The sequence below is a fragment of the Plecotus auritus genome (genome assembly GCF_963455305.1).
Source record: "Plecotus auritus genome assembly, chromosome: 2".
Lineage (NCBI taxonomy): Eukaryota > Metazoa > Chordata > Mammalia > Chiroptera > Vespertilionidae > Plecotus > Plecotus auritus.
This window is the reverse complement of record NC_137771.1, coordinates 216549312-216570570: the sequence shown is the minus strand read 5'-3', so window position 1 is coordinate 216570570 and position 21259 is coordinate 216549312.

Sequence of the window (21259 nt, the reverse complement as noted above, 5' to 3'; positions counted from 1 at the left end):
TGAACAAGTAATGCCCCCTATGAATTTAACAGAATATGAAATCTGAAGTATAAGAGATACATGTTTTATCTATTTATAAATTATTAATAAATATAAGAGTGTCTGCACAGTGCAATAAAGAAGGGTCTTTATAATTCCTGTATCCTGTTAAAAAATTATTTTCTCTCCAGTTTTTTTTTTTCCAATCTTGCAAGTTTTTTTCATCTCAGGCTTAGTGTTTGTTTTTGATGCCAAATGCTAGATTCCCAGTGCTTAGAAATTTTAGAATTATACCCATGAAAAGGTTCTCAAGAAATAATAAGAGGATATAGTATAAAAGTTCCTATATCAATATATCTTCAAGAGTATTAGGTATTTTTCTCTTTTGCTGGCATATTCTTGTTTTAATGTACACTCTGCTGAGTGTGAGTCAGGTAAGACATTTACTCACCAGATTGGAAACCACTAACATGAACACAGAAGAAAAATCTAAAATATGGAAATAAAGGCTACTTAGAAATCATTCTAAAGACACATTTCAGAAGAAAATAATTTACCTTCCAGATAATAAAATATATCATGTATGTGTCTGATTTTATTAGGTGAAATGCAGATGTTAGAGGGATTTGTCTCTTTGACTTGTTGGTGTGCTGTTCTCTAAGAAAAAAAAAGTAGAACTTCACAGTGACATTAAGTAATTCTTACACAGATCTGCATCAATATAATAGTCACTTCTTTATAAAATTGCTTGTTGAGAAAAGCAGGTACTTACTTAAATGAGATTTAGAGCATAAGTAATTTATAGGCATGGAGTGTCTGTGAACTCACAAATTTACAGAGACCATTTGTAGAAAATTACCAGTGATCTAAAGAGGCTCAGTTCTCAAATCAACTAAACTTTGACGCAATTGAGTAAAATTCCTTTTATCTAACAGCTGTAGAGTGAGCTGCTATGGTTACCGAGAGAGTCTGATTAAGGCAATATTGCAGCATATTTTAAAACCACACTGTGAGTAATTTCATGTGGTTTAGCAGGCACTGCTATAGTGTATAGTGACTCAGGGTTACATAAAGATATAATATGAAAAACATGCAGCAAAGTAGGTACAAAAAAGTAAAAGATTGGATTCACAGTATATTTACCTGGTAAGTTAAGTTTATTTAGCTAACTTAACAGATTTTAATAGATTTTCTGAAAAATTGCAGATAAAATCTAATATTGATGATTTTCTTGCATATACATATGCTATTTTAGAAATAGCTCTTTTTGAGTTTTGCATGTCTCTTTATAATGGACCTAGAGGCCCAGTGCACCAATTCATGCTCAGGTGGGGTCCCTCGGACTAGCTAACCATCGAGGCATATGGGGGAAGGACCCTGGGAGGTTGGTCAGCCGGCCTCCCAATGGGGACCTTTGTTGGGGCTGGCCGGCCAGGGGAGGGACCGTGGGAAGTTGGCTGGCCAGCCCCTCCATTGGGGCCGATCAGGTGGGGGCCTGCCAGGTGAGGAGGAGGGACCGCAAGAGGTTGGCCGGCCAGCCCCCCCATTGAGGCCATTTGGAGGGGGTGGCCAGGAGGGAGGGGGTGGGGGAAAGGGCCACGTGAGGTTGGCTGTGAGAGCGCGCTGACCACCAGGGGCAGCTCCTGGGTTGAGCGTCTGCACCCTGGTGGTCAGTGTGCGTCATAGTAACTGGTCGACCGGTCATTTTGGTTGTTCTCGTTGTTTGGTCATAATGGTCGCTTAGGCTTTTATATATGTCTAGATAAGCCATTTAGTAACATAATATCATTTGGGAATGAAAATTCTCTAAGCAAAACCTATTTTGAGTCCATCTACTTATATGAAAGCATTTATAAGTATATATAAATATAAATATGACTACATATATTATTTATGTATATATAATTTCTTGAGATTTATTCCTGTAAACAATTAAGTGTTTATATATGAGATATTTAATTCTCACAAATCTATGTGTGATAATAATATTTTACACATGAAGAAACTTAGGCTTAGAGGAACCAATTGAATTTCTCAACATGATACAACTTATAAAGGGGAAGGAGAATGTAAATCTATTTTATCAGATTTAAAACTTGAGCTCTTAACTACTATGGCATTCTTCTCCCTAGACTCTGTCAAATCCATTCCATTATATTTTAATCTTATGATCTAGCTACTAAATACAAAAGATTAGCAGTTCTTCACTTAATTCATTATTTGTATCAATCATAAATCATTAAGATTGACAGATGCACTTGTGGTAGACAGCTCTTCCTCATACTTATAATTATGAACTAAAGCAACAATGTTATCTGATAAATGGCTTCTAATATAGCACTGTTGCTAGAGTTACATGTCAACCCTATTTTAATCAAAGTTTCAACCAAAGTCTTCCTATTTTTGTTGCAGATTTTCACAGTGTATTTTGTTTTCTTTGATAAATTTGAGTTGTTTTATCACTGTAATCCAAGGAAAAAAGAAGGCAAGATCATCTTTGCTACATTGAAATTCACCCACCTTTATATGAAACTGGGAAATACTTTAAAGCTAAAGGATTTCACCACGTCAAGAAATAACTAAACTTCTCTCGTGGGAACATACATCTATGGAAATAAAGTGAATTTTCAAAATTGCCTTCCCAATTTATAAGTGTCTTCTAGCAGTGCTTTATCCTGTATATAAAAAGGCAGTGACTGTGAGGACCAAAATGACCATTCAACCAGTCACCCTGAGGCACATTGAGCACCTCTCGGTCCCTCCCCCCCCTCCCCCCGTCCCGAAGTCTCTGATCGCAGCATGGCGAATGGGGAACCACAGCAAAACGGAGCAGCAGGGCGGGACTGGCAAGTGAGAGGAACAGGGACCTCTTGGTCCCGCCCCCTGGCCCCCAGGCTCTGGGGGAATCGGAGCCATGCTGCCATCAGGGAACCACGGAGAACCAAGGGGTGGCGGCAGGGACTGGTGAGCGGAAAGATGGCCTAGGGACCCTAACCACCCACAATTTCGTGCGCGCTGGGCCTCTAGTTCAAATATAAATAAAAACTACTATCTTTCAGCCTAGAATTCCAAGAATGTAGTATAGTAAGCAATGAAACCATATTTTGAACTACATGTTTTGTTTTATAATGTTACCTAATCCTATATAATAAAAGAGTAATATGCAAATTGACCATCACTCCAACACACAAGATGGCCGCCCCCATGTGGTCAAAGATGGCTACCCCCATGTGGACACAAGATGGCCACCACAAGATGGCGAGCAGGGGAGGGCAGTTGTGGGTGATAAGGCCAGCAGGGGAGGGCAGTTGGGGGGCACCAGGACTGAAAGGGAGGGCAGTTGGGGGGGACCCAGGTCTGCAGGAGAGGGCAGTTAGGGGTGACCAGGCTGGCAGAGGAGGGCTGTTAGGGGTGATGGGCCAGCAGGGGAGGGCAGTTAGGGGTGACCAGGTCGGCAGGGGAGGGCAGTTAGGGGCAATCGGGTCGGCAGCAGAGCAGTTTGGCATCAATCAGGCTGGCAGGGGAGTGGTTAGGGGGTGATCAGGCTGGCAGGCAGAAGCAGTTAGGGGCAATCAGGAAGGCAGGGAGATGAACAGTTGGGAGCCAGCAGTCCTGGATTGTGAGAGGAATGTTTGACTGCCTGTTGGGATCAGGCCTAAATGGGCAGTCAGACATCCCTTGAGGGGTCCCAGATTGGAAAGAGTGCAGGCTGGGCTGAAGGACACACACACTGTGCCCCCCTCTCCCCCATGCATGAATTTCGTGCACTGGGCCCCTAGTGTTTTATAATGTTAGCCAATATTTAGGAAGAAACACAAAGCAAATGGACAATATTTTAAGTTGTAGGTATTTTGTTCACCCATTCGTTTTAGAGTTTGTACGCTAGTATTTCCTCGTCCTGCTTCTTGTGTTCTTTAGGCAGATGATGGCTGGTGCTAGGTTGAATAAAAAGGTGAGAAGGAAGAAACAGTACCAAAACATGGAGACATTTTGAGCCAGGAGGCTCTTTCCTTAGAGCAGACCAGCCCTGATTCACAGGTGATGCTAAATGCTTCATGGTCCCCATAACTTGAATTTTCTAAAAGTCCAATGCTTATGGACTGTTCGATGTAAATTTCATCACAGGTTCCTTATAAACCAAACTGGAGACACCAGATGACATTTCTTCTTTTGGCCCAACTCTTGATATTTGATAGCCTTTTCAAAGACATAAAATATCAGTATTTATGTTCCATAGAAAACTCTTAGCAATTTTTTTGAAGGTTTTAATTACTTGGCTTGGCAAGGAATCCAAGCTGAAGCAATCTTTTCCTTTGTACAACAACTCTGGTGCTTGTTAAGAAAATCATTGATTTTTGTCTTTTACTTAGATCAATAAAGCATAGTAAACAATTCTGAATTGTTCACGTTACATACTATAAATCCACTTAAATGGAATTGTGTATTGAGGTAGAACTGCTCAGAAAAACAAAACTAGAAGAATAAAATGCATTTCAGGTAGAGACTTTGAGATCAAGCTAGCTTTCATAATAATAATAGTTTGTATATTTTCAGCATTTTCTTTCTAAGGTTTTCACTAAGGTTGCAGTAATTATGCTTCAGTTTACCTAATCTCGCATCAAATATAATTATCTCTACAATAGAGATGAGGAAATTGTTTTATTTTACTGTTCTCCAATGAACAATTGTAGTTTTGTTTAAAACCTCAGCTTCTAGATATCTTTTAAAGCTGAATGACTCCATTTAAAAGTACAACAGCAACAAGACCATGAACTTACACCATTCACAAGAATAAACTCAAAATGAATAAAAGACTTAAATGTAAGTTGTGAAACCATAAAAATTCTAGAAGAAAACATAGGCAGCAAAATATCAGACATCTCACGCAGTAGAATTTTCACTGATACCTCAGGCAAGAGAAACAAAGGAAGACGTAAACAATAGGGACTCTATCAAAATAAAAAGCTTTTGCACACAAAAGCAACTAGCACCAAAATGAAAAGGGAGCCCACTGTATGGGAGAACATGTTTGTCAATGACACATAATATAAGGGGTCAATTTCCAAAATAAATAAAGTACACATACAACTGAACAAAAGGAAGACAAACAATCCAATAAAAAAAAAAAATGGGCAAAAGACCTAAATAAACATTTCTCCAAAAAGGACATACAAATGGCCAAGAGACATATGAAAAAATGCTCAACATCACTAATCATTAGAGAGATGCAAATTAAAATGACAATGATGTACCACCTCTTGCCTGACAGAATGACTACAATCAATAAATCAATAAACAATATGTGCTGGTGAGGATGCGGAGAAAACGGGACCCTAGCACACTGTTGGTAGGAGCGCATTGATACAACCATTGTGGAAAACAGTGTGGAGTTTCCTCAAAAAATTAAAAATGGAACTGCTATTTGACCCAGTGATCCCACTTCTAGGAATATATCCTAAGAAGCCTGAAATACCGATCAGAAAGGATATATGCACCCCTATGTTCATAGAAGCATTATTTACAATAACTAAGATCTGGAAACAGTCCAAGTGCCCATCAGTAGGTGAATGGATTAAAAAGAGCCATGTATCCTTTACCTGTATATCTTCATCCAATGATTTGGAAAAGAGAGCAACTTGAAGGTGAATTTAATCAATGTAGATAACTGAGATAATTGCTTCATTCTCTGCATTATGTAGTCTACATATAAATTGTCTTAAACCATGCTCCCATATGGCAATGGTGAATCACTTAAGGGATAAGAGGTTAATGAATCTCAGAGGATTTTGTGTGGTTTGGGGACCAAATCATTGTGGAATCATATCTCTAAGCAAGTACTTGGACACCAATACATCCAAGAAAAAATATATAAAAAATATATTTTGACTGATGGGGCAGGGCTTGTACCATGGGTTAAACCAGTTTATATTAAAATAGGATTAGAATTTTTTTTTTAAATCTGCAGCTAAAATACATGTATTTTAATGATTTTTATATATAACTCAGCAAGATCAAGGAAAAACAATAATACTCAATGCACTCATATATGTGAGAAAAGGTAAGTAAGCTAACTTAACCAATTTCAATGCAACAAAGAATGTCATAAAGCAGTATGTAAATTAAGTACCATTCAATTTTATGTACTTTCTATAATACAGCATTTCTTAAATTGAAATACATGAAATATAATTTAGGAATTGTTAATAAATGTTAGAGGATTGGGGGAAGCTTCTACCATCAAATACATTTAGAGATACCTGGATTACATTGTTTGATTTATTCAAGGAATTTCAGAACTTTAAAGAGTTAATCTGCCTTTTTCATCTCTAAAAGAGAGGATATAACATATAGTACCTTCCAAAAATATAAAATCTGTTTAAAAATCAACGTTCTATAATGCAAACTTGGAAATCATGTTTTTCCAGAAGAGAACTGGCCACTTTCTAAAGAAAAGCTCTTGCAAACTTTATGGTGAATTAGGATTTAAACTGAATTTGGACAAAGTATTAAGATACTTCATAGATAAAGAGTCATGGGGGATATGCTGGAGCTATGTTTAAGAAACTCTATTACTGTCATTAATAAAAACATTTTACAAATGAGAATCAAAATCATGTGAACATTTTAAAATAATTTTACAATAAAATGTAGAATTTTTCTTATAACAAAAATAAAGAACTTCCTGTATTTTTTTAATATATATTTTATTGATATTTTACAGAGAGTAAGGAGAGGGATAGAGAGCTAGAAACATCGATGAGAGAGAAACATCGATGAGCTGCCTCCTGCACACCTCCCACTGGGGATGTGCCCGCAACCAAGGTACATGCCCTTGACAGGGATCGAACCCGGGACCCTTGAGTCCGCAGGCCGACACTCTATCCACTGAGCCAAACCGGTTTGGGCAACTTCCGGTATTTCTTAGCAAATTGTTGTATGTATTGTGTGTAAGAGAGAATGATGACTAGGCATCTTTTTGGATAAATCATGATCATGAGAAGAGTCTGAAGTTGGATGATGATTATAGAAGAAAGTACTAAGTGTTCACAGGCAGCCAGGCCTATTTCCCATGCCCCCTGGGACAGGAGGGCATTTGAGGGCGATATCCAGGCTGCCAACAACAAAGATGGCAGCTGTTTGGCTGCTCCTACTTCATGTCTAACGATCAATAAAAGCTGCAACAAAATTCAAGCCATTTTTATATTCTCCTCACCCAGATGACCAATTTTTAGCATTTTCCATATCCACCCATCCCAAATATAAAATTATTTAAAATTTTGTCTATTTCCCCATAAGGTTTCTTTTTTAAAAAAAATTCCGGCCATAATTCAACCTTGGATTATGTGAATACACTTAAAGGGAGAATGCTTTGGGAGTTCTGCAATCTATAGTTCATGGTCAAATTGATCAGCATGGCCTCCTCCTTTATCTTGGTTTAATTGGCTTCTCCAGTATTTGCAGTCTTTGCTAAAAGGCTTCTAAGCAGTCTAACATAATGAATCTGCCTGGGAAGAATGCTGCGAGTGGTTCTTTAACCTTGCTGCTATCATTTGGGCAAACATAACCTCACTGTTCCATCACTGGGGTGACTACTGGTAGACAAATTCTGATTCATGTTCTGTAGTAACCTTGTAGCATTTCAGTAGGCTCCCATGCCACATCAGCCAGGCCAGATTTCTTCCAGAACAACTGTTGTGCAACATTGTCAACCAGCAATCACCAGCAGGTCATCCTGGCCTTGCCCCACACTGAGCCTTGATAGCTTGGAGTTTTCTATGCAGCAGATAGGAAAAAGCAGAGGGAGTGAGATAATGACATCCAAATTAAAATTCATTAACCTTGCAAAACCATTTAACATCATCAATAGATAAAAATGCTGGCAACTGCTATGCCCTAATTATTCATCAAGATACTAATATTTATTTTCCCCATAAATCTCTGGTACTCACAACTTTGGACTTAGTGTCCTGGATGTTGATAAATTAAATATTCTTAGCAAATTTTTGAGGAGTAAACAGAGCATTGGACTTTATTGTTATTATTTTTTTAAATATATTTTTATTGATTTCAGAGAGTTAGGAAGTGGGAGAGAGAGATAGAAACATCAATGATGAGAGAGAATCATTGAATGGCTGCCTCCTGCATGTCCCCTACTGGGGATCGAGCTCACAACCCGGGCATGTGCCCTTAACCAGAATGGAATCTGGGACCCTTCAGTCCACAGGCTGACTCTCTGTCCACTGAGCCAAATCAGCTAGGGCTGGACTTTATTTTTTTAATGTTAGTTATCTAGAAAATTATTTAAATTGCTAAAGTACCCTCAAATTTTCTCATGGCCTTGATCTGGGTCTTTAGCATATTTATATGTCTATGGGCAAAACATTTTTATAAGAAGACATTAGGTAGATGAATACTTTGTTCTGCAGAGGCAGTATTACAGAGTGATGATCTTGATAAAGACTATAATTATTGCAGAAGACTGTTCATTATTTCAAACAAATAAGATGTGGTTGTTCTGAAAGGCAGCAGACTGTTGAATTGCTGGGTTCTCCCTCTTCCTTGAATCACAGGCTGAATCCTGTGTTCTTCCTTAGCTTGCCTAATAATCCCTTCTTATTCTTTTGTCCTCACCCTACTCTCCTCGGAATCTTACGCTTTTCCAGTTAGACCCTTCAAAGAAGCATACATTTCCCAATATCCTATCTTTCCACTTATGTAGTTTTATCCAACATTTGTGATCAATAGTATGTACTCATCTTCCCTATAGGCTAAATTATATTTATTGTAATATGTAATTTCTTTTTGCCTGGCTAGTGGTCCCTGTGGGAGAAAAGCTCACTCACACTAACTTTAAGTGTCCTACTGAGTGCCTGGAGTAAGGACTGGTGAAAATGCCTGAATGTTAACAATTTACTTGTCTTTTTAGGAATTATCAAATGCTTCCAACTCCCAAAGAGGGAGGAGGGAGATGAAGAAAAGTAGGTAGATGACAAGTCTGTAAGCAAATATCAATATTCTTCTACTTCCTGCCACCGGTTATTTTGGTTATTGCCAATATATTGATTGTCATGTTGTTGCAGACAGTTCTCATTGTGGGTCAGAAGATAAGATGATAGAGGAAGAATAGACTGATTTGTTCTAAAGAAAAGCTACAGTGTTTTCATTATGTCTGACTTGATAAGAATTCAAGAAGCAGATAAGCCACTAAATACATCACAGAAGTGTTAGTTTGCAAACTCAGGAATTTCCTCGGTGAAGTCTAAAATGGGTCCCCACATACAAAGGACAAGAAAGGGGCAGGCCACTCCATATTGGTAGGTGGCAGGATTAACATGCAAGGGGACTTACATACGAGGTTTGTCTGGGTCATATGCAAGGTGAGTAGATCTCTACGCCCACCTGACAGAATCTTAAAGTTTAGCGAAAGGCCTTCACGGGGTTCAGTCACATATACCATCCAGATGGTCTCAAAAACTCCTTACTCTCTCAAGGCCTTGTCCTTGAAAATGCCTCCCACTGTGGTACCAGTGGGCAGAGCATACATTCCAAGGACAGGGGAGAGTGTGGGGCTCCTCCCAGGCCTGGGTCAAGCTCCTGAATTAACCCTTAGTCACATCCTCTCCATAACTTCTTCCAACAGGAGAAAAAAAGAATCTTGAATAGCTTTCAGAGAATGCATTATACCCATGTATCTCTCTAGGTAGAAAAGCAATTATCTTGATTCATAACATAGCTTCACAAAAAAAAGGACATTGTAAGATTTTTATTTATGCAACTATTGATTATTATTAAAAGGAGGTGGAAGAACAGATAAACAATAGTAGTGGCAGTAGCAGAAACTGGTTACAAAATTTCCACTAAGTGCCAGACATTGTTTCAGGTGATTTTCCTACATTATCTTATACTGGAGGCCTGGTGCATGAAATTCATGCACTCGAGGGAGGTCCCTCAGCCCAGCCTGCGCCCTCTCACAGTCTGGGAGCCCTCAGAGTCTGTCCGATTGACAGCTTAGGCCTGCTCCCAGGGGACATGGGTTGAGCATTTGCACCTAGTGGTCAGTGAGCATCATAGCAACCGGTCCTTCTGCCATTTGGTCAATTTGCATATTAGCCTTTTATTATATAGGATAATTCTTACAGGAAAGTTACTAGTTTTGTTTGTTATGAAGCAGCAAAGGTTTCCAGGCAAGGACTTATTCATTTAATTTCAAATGTACAGGAGAACTAAGATTAAATATAGGGCTTCTGAACCTAAAGCCCTTGTTTGATCCATTTTATAATTGGATATCTCTTATTTTCTGGGAACTTTCCTGTGCCTTGGGAATAAGGCTCTGTGCTAGAATTCTGTCCACATTCAGAGTGGAAGACATTATAGATATGAAAAATGATCACTTAGATCTTGAAGGATGACCAGGAATTTTACCACTTAATATGTGCTTCAAATGTGTATAGAGATGGGAAGGAGGGAGAGTATATTTGAGGGAAATCACCAACTTTTACAAAGGTCCTGATTTATTAAGGAGAGACAATGAGACAATGAAACTTAGTGTAACTAGCTCATAGTGTACACACCAGGGGATTTCAGGAGCTGAATTTGGAGGTTGTAGCAAATAGACTGATTCTATTTCAGAGATGAAAAAATAATCAAAAAGCCAAAGATCTTTAAAGAAAAAATGATAGCAAATAATCTCAACTATTGCAAAGGGACTGAGCTGGGTGAGAAATAAAAGAGTATAATATATTCAGAAAATAGATTATTGATTATCTTTGAAATGTAATTTGATTGCAGTAGGAAAGAGAGTGCATATGGAGGAGTGACTGTTAAAAAAAAGCGCAGAAAAATGTCTCCAAAATATTAGTGGATTTTAGGTAACTGCTTCTTTTTTTTTTCTTTTTCTTTTTTAAATGTGTAAAGTATTACAAATAGTAGTACATATGTCTCCTTTTTTCCCCATTGACCTTTGCCCGGCCTACCCTATCCCCCGGCACATGCCCTCACCCCCCCGCCCCCCAGTGTCTTGTGTCCATTGGTTATGCTTATATGCATGCATACAAGTCCTTCAGTTGATCTCTTACCTTCCCACCCCAACCCTCCCCAGCCTTCCCACTGTAATTTGACAGTCTGTTCGATGCTTCTCTGACTCTGTATCTATCTTTTTGTTCATTAGGTTATAATGTTCTTTATTATCCATAAATAAGTGAGATCATGTGGTATTTTTCCTTCACTGACTGTCTTATTTCACTTAGCATAATGCTCTCCAACTCCATCCATGATGTTGCAAATTTTAAAAGTTCCTTCTTTTTAATAGCAGCATAGTATTCCATTGTGTAGATGTACCATAGTTTTCTAATCCACTCATCTGCTGATGGGCATTTAGGCTGTTTCCAAATCTTAGCTATTGTAAATTGTGCTGCTATGGATATAGGGGTGCATATATCCTTTCTGATTGGTGTTTCTAGTTCCTTGGGATATATTCCTAGAAGTGGGATCACTGGGTCAAATGGCAGTTTCATTTTGAAATTTTTGAGGAGACACCATCCTGTTTTCCACAGTGGCTTCACCAGTCTGCAGTCCCACCAGGAGTGAAGGAGGGTTCCTTTTTCTCCGCATCTTCTCCAGCACTTGTTGTTTGTTGATTTGTTGATGATAGCCATTCTGACAGGTGTAAGATGGTACCTCATTGTCGTTTTGATTTGCATCTTTCGGATAATTAGTGACTTTGAGCATGTTTTCATGTCTCTTAGCTTTCTGAAGGTCCTTTTTCAAAAATTGTCTATTTAGGTCCTTTGCCCATTTTTTGATTGTATTATTTATCTTTTGTTAACCTGTAAGAGTTCTCTGTAAATGTTGGATATTAAACCCTTATCGGAGATAACATTGGCAAATATGTTCTCCCATGCAGTGGGCTCTTGTTGTTTTGTTGATGGTTTCTTTTGCTGTGCAGAAGCTTTTCATTTTGATGTAGTCCCATTTGTTTATTTTCTCCTTAGTCTCTCTTGCCCTAGGATCTGTGTCTGTAAAGATATTGCTATAACATATGTCTGCAATTTTGCTGCCTATGGAGTCTTGTAGGATGTTTATGGTTTCCTGTCTTACATTCAAGTCCTTTAGCCATTTTGAGTTTGTTTTTTTGTATGGTGTAAGTTGGTGATTAGGTTTCATTTTTTTTTTTTTTTTTGCATGTATCTGACCAAATTTCCCAGCATCATTTATTAAAAAGACTGTTTTGAGTCCATTGTATGCTCTTGCCTCCTTTGTCAAATATTAATTGAGTATAATGGCTTGGGTCAATTTTCGGGTTCTCTATTCTGTTTCATTGGTCAATATGTCTGTTCTTGTGCCAGTACCAGGCAGTTTTGAGAATTGTGGCTTTTTAATATAGCTTGATGTCTAGTATTGTGATCCCTCCAACTTTGTTCTTCTTTCTCAGGATAGCTGTGGCAATTCAGGGTCTTCTTTTGTTCCAGATGTATTTTTGGAGAGTTTGTTCTAGATCTTTGAAATATGCCATTGGTATTTTAATAGATACTGCATTGAATCTATAGATTGCTTTATGTAGTATGGACATTTTAATGATACCAGTCCATGAACATGGTATGTTCTTCCATTTGTTTATGTCTACCTCTATCTCTTTTTTCAATGTCCTATAGTTTTCTGAGTACAGGTCTTTTATGTCCTTAGTTAAGTTTATTTCCAGGTATCTTAATTATTTTTGGTGCAATGGTAAGTGGGATTTTTTTTTTTTCATTTCTCTTTCTGTGAGTTCATTATTGGTGTATAAAAAGGCCATAGAGTTCTGGGTGTTAATTTTGTATCCTGCTACATTGCCAAATTAATTTATTAGGTCTAGTAGTTTTTTGATGGAATCTTTGGGGTTTTCTATGTATAGTATCATGTCATCTGCAAATAAGGACAGTTGTACTTCTTCTTTTCCAATTTGGATGCCTTTTATTTCTTCTTCTTCTCAGATTGCTATGGCTAGTACTTCTAGTACTATGTGAAACAGGAGTGGTGAAATCCTTGTCTTGTTCCTATTTAGGGAAATGGGTTTAGTTTTTGCCCATTGAGTATGATGTTGGCTGTAGGTTTGTCATATGGGGCTTTGATTATGTTGAGGTATGATCCCTCTATTCCTACTTTGCTGAGAGTTTTTATCAAGAAAGGGTGTTGGATTTTGTCAAATGCTTTTTCTGCATCAATTGATATGATTATGTTATTTTTGTCTCTCAGTTTGTTTATGTGATGTATCACATTTATTGATTTGCAGATATTGTACCATCCTTGCATCCCTGGAATAAATCCTACTTGGTTATGGTGTATGATCTTTCTAATGCATTGCTGAATCCGATTTGCTAGAATTTTGTTGAGGATTTTAGCATCGATGTTCATCAAGGATATTGGCCTGTAGTTCTCTTTTATTGTGGTATCTTTATCTAGTTTTGGGATTAGGGTGATGCTGGCTTTATAGAAAGAGCTTGGAAGTGTGCCTTCCTCTTGAATTTTTTGGAATAGTCTTAGGAGGATAGGTTTTAGTTCTTCTTTGAATGCTTGGTAGAACTTCCCTGTAAAGATGTCCGGAACAGGGCTTTTGTTTGCTGGAAGATTTTTGATCGCTGTTTCGATTTCTCGGTAGTTATTGGCCTATTCAGGTTTTTGATTCTTCTTGGTTGAGTTTTGGGAACTTGTATTTTTCTAAGAATATGTCCATTTCATGTAGGTTGTCCACTTTGTTGGAATAGAATTATTCAAGGTATTTTTTTTAACAATCCTTTGTATTTCTGTGGGATTGGTTGTTATTTCACCCCTTTCATTTCTGATTTTGTTTATTTGGGTCCTCTCTCTTTGCTTCTTGATGAGCCTGGCTAGAGGTTCATAAATCTTGTTTATCCTTTCCAAGAGCCAGCTCTTGGTTTTGTTGATCTTTTGTATTTTTTTTTTTTTTGTATCTATGTCATTTATCTCTGCTCTGATCTTTATTATTTCAATCCTTCTGCTTATGCTGGGCTTTTCTTGTTGCTCTCTTCCTAATTCTTTGAGTTGTAGGGTTAGATAATTTATTACCATCATTCCTTATTTTTTGAGGTAGGCCTATAGAGCTATGAACTTCCCTCTCAAGACTGCTTTCGCTGTGTCCCATAGATTTTGGATTGTTGTGTTTTCATTGTTGTTTGTTGCCATGATGCTTTTTATTTCTTTTTTGATCTCTCTGGTAACCCAGTCATTGTTTAATAGTATGCTATTTAGCCTCCAGGTGTTTGATTTTTTAAATTGTTTTTATTGTAGTTGATTTCCAGTTTTATGCCATTGTGATCTGAGAAGATGCTTGATATGATTTCTATCTTCTTGAATTTGAAGAGACTTTGCCTGTGTCTCAACATATGGACTATCTTTGAAAATGATCCATGTGCACTTGAAGAATGTATATTCTGTGGCTTTGGGGTGAAATGTTCTGAAGATGTCAATTAATTCCATCTGATCTAATGTGTCATTTAGGATTCATATTTCTTTGCTGATTTTTTGTTCAGAGGATTTGTCCATTGGTGTTAGTAGGGTAGTAAAGTCCCCTACTATGACTGTATTGTTGTCAATCTCTCCCTTGATATCTTCCAGGGTTTTTTTATGTTTTTGGGTGCTCCTGTACTGTGTGTGTATATGTGTACCAGAGTTATATCTTCTTGTCAGATTGCTCCCTTTAGTACTATGAAGTGGCCTTCCCTATCTCTTATTATGTTCTTCACTTTGTGATCTAATTTTTCAGATATAAGTATTGCTACCCCAGCTTTTTTTTTTCATTTCCATTTGCCTGAAATACCTTTATCCATACCTTCACCAAGTGAGTCCTTTTTTCTGAGGTGGGTTTCCTGTAGACAGCACATATATGAGTCATGTTTTCTTATCCACTCAGCTACCCTATGTCTTTTGGTTGGGGCATTGAATCCATTTACATTTAAAGTTATTATAGATAGGTACTTGTTTGTCACCATTTTTATTTTTTTATGCCTGTGTTCCTTCTTTGCTTTCTCTTTCTTCTTTTAACAGCAGACCCTTCAGCATTTCTTGCATTGCTGGTTTGGTGGTGATAAACTCCCTTAGTTCTTTTTTGTCTGTGAAGCTCCTGATTTCACCCTCAATTTTGATTGATAGGCTTGCTGGGTACAGTATTTCTTGGATTCAGACCCTTCCTTTGCATGACTTTGTATATTTCATTCCATTCCCTTCTGGCCTGATGTGTTTCTGTTGAGAAATCAGTTGCTAGTCTGATGGGGGATACTTTGTAGGTAACTTTCTGTCTCTTTCTGGCTGCTTTTAAGATTCTTACTTTGTCGTTGGTGTTTGCCAGTTTAATTATTATGTGCCTTGGCTTCGGTCTTTTGGGGTTCATTTTGTCTGGGACTCTGTGAGCTTCTTGGACTTCTGTGAGTTTTTTTTCTTCCCTATATCAGGGAAGTTTTCTGTCATTATTTCTTCAAACAGGTTTTCTATTCCTTGCTCAGTTTCCTCTCCTTCAACCCCTATTATGTGGATGTTGTTTCATTTCCTGTTGTCCCAAAGTTCCCTTAGGCTCTCCTCCTGTTTTTTAAGTTTTTTTTCTAGATGCTGCTCTGCTTGGGTATTTTTTCCTACCTTGTATTCTAGCTCACTGATGTGGTCCTCTGCTTCTTCTAGTCTACTGTTGATGCTTTCTATTGAGTTCTTTATTGCAGTGATGTCATTTTTCATTTCTTCTTGGTTCTTCTTCATTTCCTCTTAGTTCTTACACATATTGTTGAATTTGTCTTCCAACCTTTTCAGCGACCTTATGACCATTTCTCTACATTCTTTCTCTGACATATTGCTTGCCTTTATTTCATTTACTTCCTTTTCTGGTGATGCCTTCTTTTGTTTCATATGTGTGCTGTTTATTTGTCTCCTCATGATCTTTCCTCTCCGGGTATCTGGTTATGTAGCTCTCTCTCTCCTGCATTGAATTAAAGGCACAAAATACAAAACAACAAGATACAATGCACAAGGCACTGAATACAAATGTATTCACAATACTAATAACTCCAAATAAAGGTGACCACCAGGGAAAAGAGAATTTGGGGGGGTGGGGAAAGAGTGCAAAAATGATATTGAGTAAAGAAAAAAAAAGTAAGAGAGAAAAGAAAGAGAATAAAAAAGAAAGGGGAAAAACTATTTATATGGGGAGAAAACTCCAATAGAAAAACAACTCATCCAAAAAAATGCAAACAACGAACACCCAGATATGAATGCAAACTACAAACAACAACTAATAACAAGAGAGGAGAAGAAAAACAGAAGCATAAAAAAAGAGAAACAATCACACAAACAAACAAACAAAAAAACCAATCTAATCAACAATCAAAGTAACAACAACAGGACAGAGAGTAACAAGGGCAAAACAAAACAAAATAAAACAAAAAACATAAATAAATAAAAAAAGGAAAGAGAAACAAATTTGGATAGTGGAGAAACAGAAGAGAGAAGTGTGTATGGACTTGGAGCAGGGGATCAGAAATTAGATATATAAGTAGGATGAATTTTTAACAAGAGGTAATAAGAAGGAAGAGGGAAAATCTAAAGCAGGAATAGGGTAAGAGAAACAGGACAACCAAAGGGGAAAGGTGAGGAAGAGAGTGTTAGCATAAAGGTAAAGTTGAGATAGAGTAAAATGATGCTAAAGGAAAAATGAAAATAGAATGTAGAACACTAATCCCAAAATAAAAGAGAAAATAAAATGAAACTTTTTTTAAAAAGGTAAAATAGTACCAGTAATAATATTGATTAAAAGTAAAAATATAATAATTAAAAGGGTAAAATCAAGTGAGAAAAAAAGGAAAAAAATTTAGTTTATTAAGTGAAAATCAAAAAATAAAAATGTGCAGTAGTGAAGGTCATTCACTTCCTCTACTGTTCTGTTTGGCATGCCTGTTTCCTGTCAGATAGTCAGGGCAGTATTGAAGTTCCCTGCTTTCCACTGCTCCTCTGTGTCATACACCACAATCTTGTTTTCAAGCAGGCAGTATTTCTTTGTTACTCAGCCTGCCTGTGGTTGTATTTACACGAGTCAGTTTGTGATTCAACCCCTGGGTGGCAGTGTTTCTGTATTGACTTCTGGGGCTATAAGTCCTCTCTACCCAGTATTTAGATTTTGTTTTCCCTGCTGCACTTAACACTGGTTTGGGGGTATGGACTGGCCCAGTGCTGGTTTTCTGACCATTTCTCCCCGCTCTGATCCCCAGGTTCCACAAAAACAACTTTACCCTGTAGTCTCTGAGAGTGTTTTTAATTGGGTGATCCTATGTACTGGGCTTAGTAATCAAAAACAAGGATTTAAAGAGAAAAAAGAGCCAGAGTAAGTGTGCGAACTCACAACTTTTTCACCCTGTCACTGCGTGCAACTCTGCTCACTTCTCTGTGCATGTCTTTTTCCCCTGGCACAGCGCAGCTGGTATACTGGTAAAGCTTAGGGCTGCCTTTTTTGTGCCCAGCCCAGCTATGGGTTGATTTCTAGAGATCCCTTCTGTCAGCAGCCCTATGGACCCCCTTCCACATTCATGGACTACGCTGGCCCCAACCTCCGCAGATTTTGTGGGGCGCAGATTTCTTCTGAACCTCTAGATTGTGCTGCGCACCTTTCTCCCTTCAGCCTGGATTGCAGATCTCACCTTCCTCTGGGTGAAATCTGGCCTTTCCATGAGAAGGTGGAGAGCTCGTCTGAGTCCATGTATTCGCACTGCTTGAGACCCGGTGTTTGTGGGTTCGCTGCTGGTCCCTGGGTGTGGTGGTTATAGGGTCCTGGGAGGTATCTAATTCTTCCTGATTGAAGGTAAGGCTAGGCTTCTGATCACCAACTTTCAAATTTTCATCCAGAAAAATTTCCTCAGTGCAAAGTTGAAGAGGCAGCTCTCAGGGGATGCTTGTTTTCAGTCCTGCCTCAGGTCTCACCACCTCAACCAGCCTAGGTAACTGCTTCTTTTAAATATTTTGGTCTTTATAACATTTCAAAGACAAGAGTTCTCAGTAGATTAAAATGTCTTAAATAAATTTTGCTTGTGTAGGAATGTCTCATGATTTGACCTTTTAATATTTGATGAAATAGCTACTACTTCTTTCAGATTGACTGTGTGCTTTCAATCCTAACAGGGTTTACATTTATATCACTTTGAACTAAAAGGTGAAATTATGATATTCATCTTTTCTCCAACCAAATCCGCTCCCTCCACATGTGACGATAATTTGGGAACAGTGACTCCTAAAGCATGAAAGTAACAGAAAGAAAATTGGGACTCAGAAATCACCGTGCTGAGGCTGAGGCCAAGGAATGTTTTGGATCACTGAGCTTCCTCTAATCTAGATGTGAAAGGATCATTTACCCAACATTTTAATTTCCTCCACCTCCAATACCAAGTAGTCATCTAGCTTCTACTTGAAGTTCTCTGTGAACATTGATTTGAAATTTTAGTAAATGTGAGCTACTATATTTGTTAATAATTTGATCAATAGTAAGTCTGTGTCAATTGCTTCTATTATTCTGGGGGAGGGGGGAGGGAGGGAAATATTAATAAAAAACTTCCCGGCCTTGGTTTTCTTTCTTTAATGCTTCTATTAAAACTTTTCCTTAAAAAACATTTAACCAATATGTTTTTACTCAACACTCTATTTATTAACCCTACTTCCTTCAGCTTTCTGAAAATGATATTTCTTTGCAAAGTAATGATAGAGTGGCTACAGCTTACTTGTTTTGATTCTTTGTATTTTGAACAAAAACCCACAGGACCATTTTAGTGTATTATTAGAGTTTTTATATAACAGAAACATATTTAAAGATACTTAGATGCTGAGATATAGACTATAACAATAATGAAAGCAATTACACCTTAAAAATGAAGGTATTTAAGGTATTAAAATATATTCCAATTATTTAGCCAAGTACACTATTTTTTTTCTCTCTATACCCACCTACTAACTATCTGGAAATCATTGATGTGAATTTAAACTTATTCAGTAGAGCTTTTAATTTTTAATTTTCATTGTCTTTAGAAAGGAAGGGAGATGGAGACAAGGATAGAAACATCAATGATTAGAATCATTGATCAGCTGCTTCCTGCACACCCCACACTGGGGATCGAGACTGCAACCAGGGCATGTGTCTTGACTGGGAATTGAACTGTGACCCCCTGGTTCACAAGTTAACATTAAACCACTGAGTCATGCTGGCCGGTCTTCAGTAGAGCTTTTTATGAGAATCATAGCCATGTATAAATTATAAATGTTTCTCAAACAAGGGGAATGCGAATATTTATTTAACTACTTTCTCAGGTGTATATTATGAAGTTATAATATGATAGTCATCATGAATTTCCAATAAATAATATTTCAGATTGAATGGTTTCTGTGATAAATCTTTAAATTTTATAACATAAACATTTTTTATATAGCATAAAAACATTTTAGAAGTGTTATTACAACTAATTTTCTGCTGGATAATGTCTCAATAATGTTGGTATAACTTGGAAACCTTTGACATTAAAGACAATGTCTCCCTCTGGAGAAGATTTGCTAACCTTCCACAGTAATCATGTGTCTGCCTCTCTCCACAGAGATTGAAAGTGCTTGCTAGCAGCTCCCTTTATAACATCACCACTTCCTAATGCCAGTGTGATTCCCCCATAACGAGAGGGCCGGCAGCATCTGTCCCTCTTCATGTAGAAATTGGGGCTCAGAGAGTTCTCGCAATGATGTTGCTTTGCTACTGCTATTGTTGTGAGTAATAAACTCTCTTGAGTCCTGCCAGTGTCTATAAAACTGTGGCAGGTTAATTTGTTAGCATGGTAGTATGGGAAACGCTCAGAGCCTTCCCAGTTCTTGACAAGACCAATTTGTTCTGAGGGTAAGAGTTGTCTGACCCATGTTTTTAGTAATTCTCTTGGTGTCTTTTTGGTTTCAAGTTCTAAGAGCTAACTTTGTGTTCTTCCAAAATGGACTGCTTGTGACTGTTTTTCGGAGTGGTTCTACTTTACTCTAAAATTTAATATGTTAAATTAACCTAAATAATTAGGTTAACATATTAAAAATATTATGTTGGGCATATATCTGAACCTGTGCAATTTGATCTGATGGATTTTTCAGGTGGAATATAAGAATACTGTAATATGCTACTAAAATTGTAATGATCATTTTCTTCACCATAGCTTTTTAAAAATAAATCACCGCCTGCTTTCTTTACCTATCATTAATGAAGACTTGAAACCTATAAATTTATTCCTACCAATTCAGACAATATTTAGATATGTAGGCCTCCAAACAAGGGGAGATGGGAATTCCTGATTGTCCAACAATTTGAATTTTTACTCACAAGAATCAGAATTGGGCTGTTACTTTCATTTTAACTCCTAATAGCCAAGATCATGTATTATTCATTGTATTTCTGATTTTTTCAACATTAAGTCATATTTATATTCCTAGGGTAAATCCTCATCACTGTGAAATATATATATATATGTGTATATATATATATATGTATATATATATGTACATATGTATATTATATATATACACTTGAGTCAAATATGACTTTTTTCATGTCTCATTAATAAATTGAATTAAACTAAAATTTAAATATATTATTATTTTAATTTTTTGAAATATTATTGTAAACTTTGTCTTTGAGTTTAGTTTAAAAAAGTAAATTGGGTAGATTTGTATCTTCTAATCCTAGGATCATTATCTCTGATGAATTTTTTTTTCTTATTAACTATTCAATACTCATAAGAGTATTTGCTCCTAAAGCATTATCATGGGGTAGGGATTATTCCTTTGACTTTAATTTTATATAGTATGTATTTCTATTGTATTTTTGCTTTTTAGTAAAATTGAGGCTTTCTACTTCATCAGCCAATGTCCATAATTTCTGCTTTACAAATATGTAATATCTGTGATTGACAAGATATTGACAAATTAATTATCATTATTTTTTTCAAAATTATTTTTATAGACTGGTATTATTTTTTAAAGTATGCAATTTTATATAATATTTCTAAGAAATTGTATACCTATTGTATTTCTTGTTTGTAGATACTAGTAAGTACACATCCATGAACTCATCACCACAATCTAGGCTATAAACATAGCCATTACCTCCAGAAGTTTCCTCCAGTGAGTTTCATATTCTTATTGGTTTATAGAAATACTTTATTTGGAATAGTGAATATCCTTTATATACATATATAGCAAGGTTTTCCTGAAGCTGTCAATTCTCATAAATTTTGTGTATGTT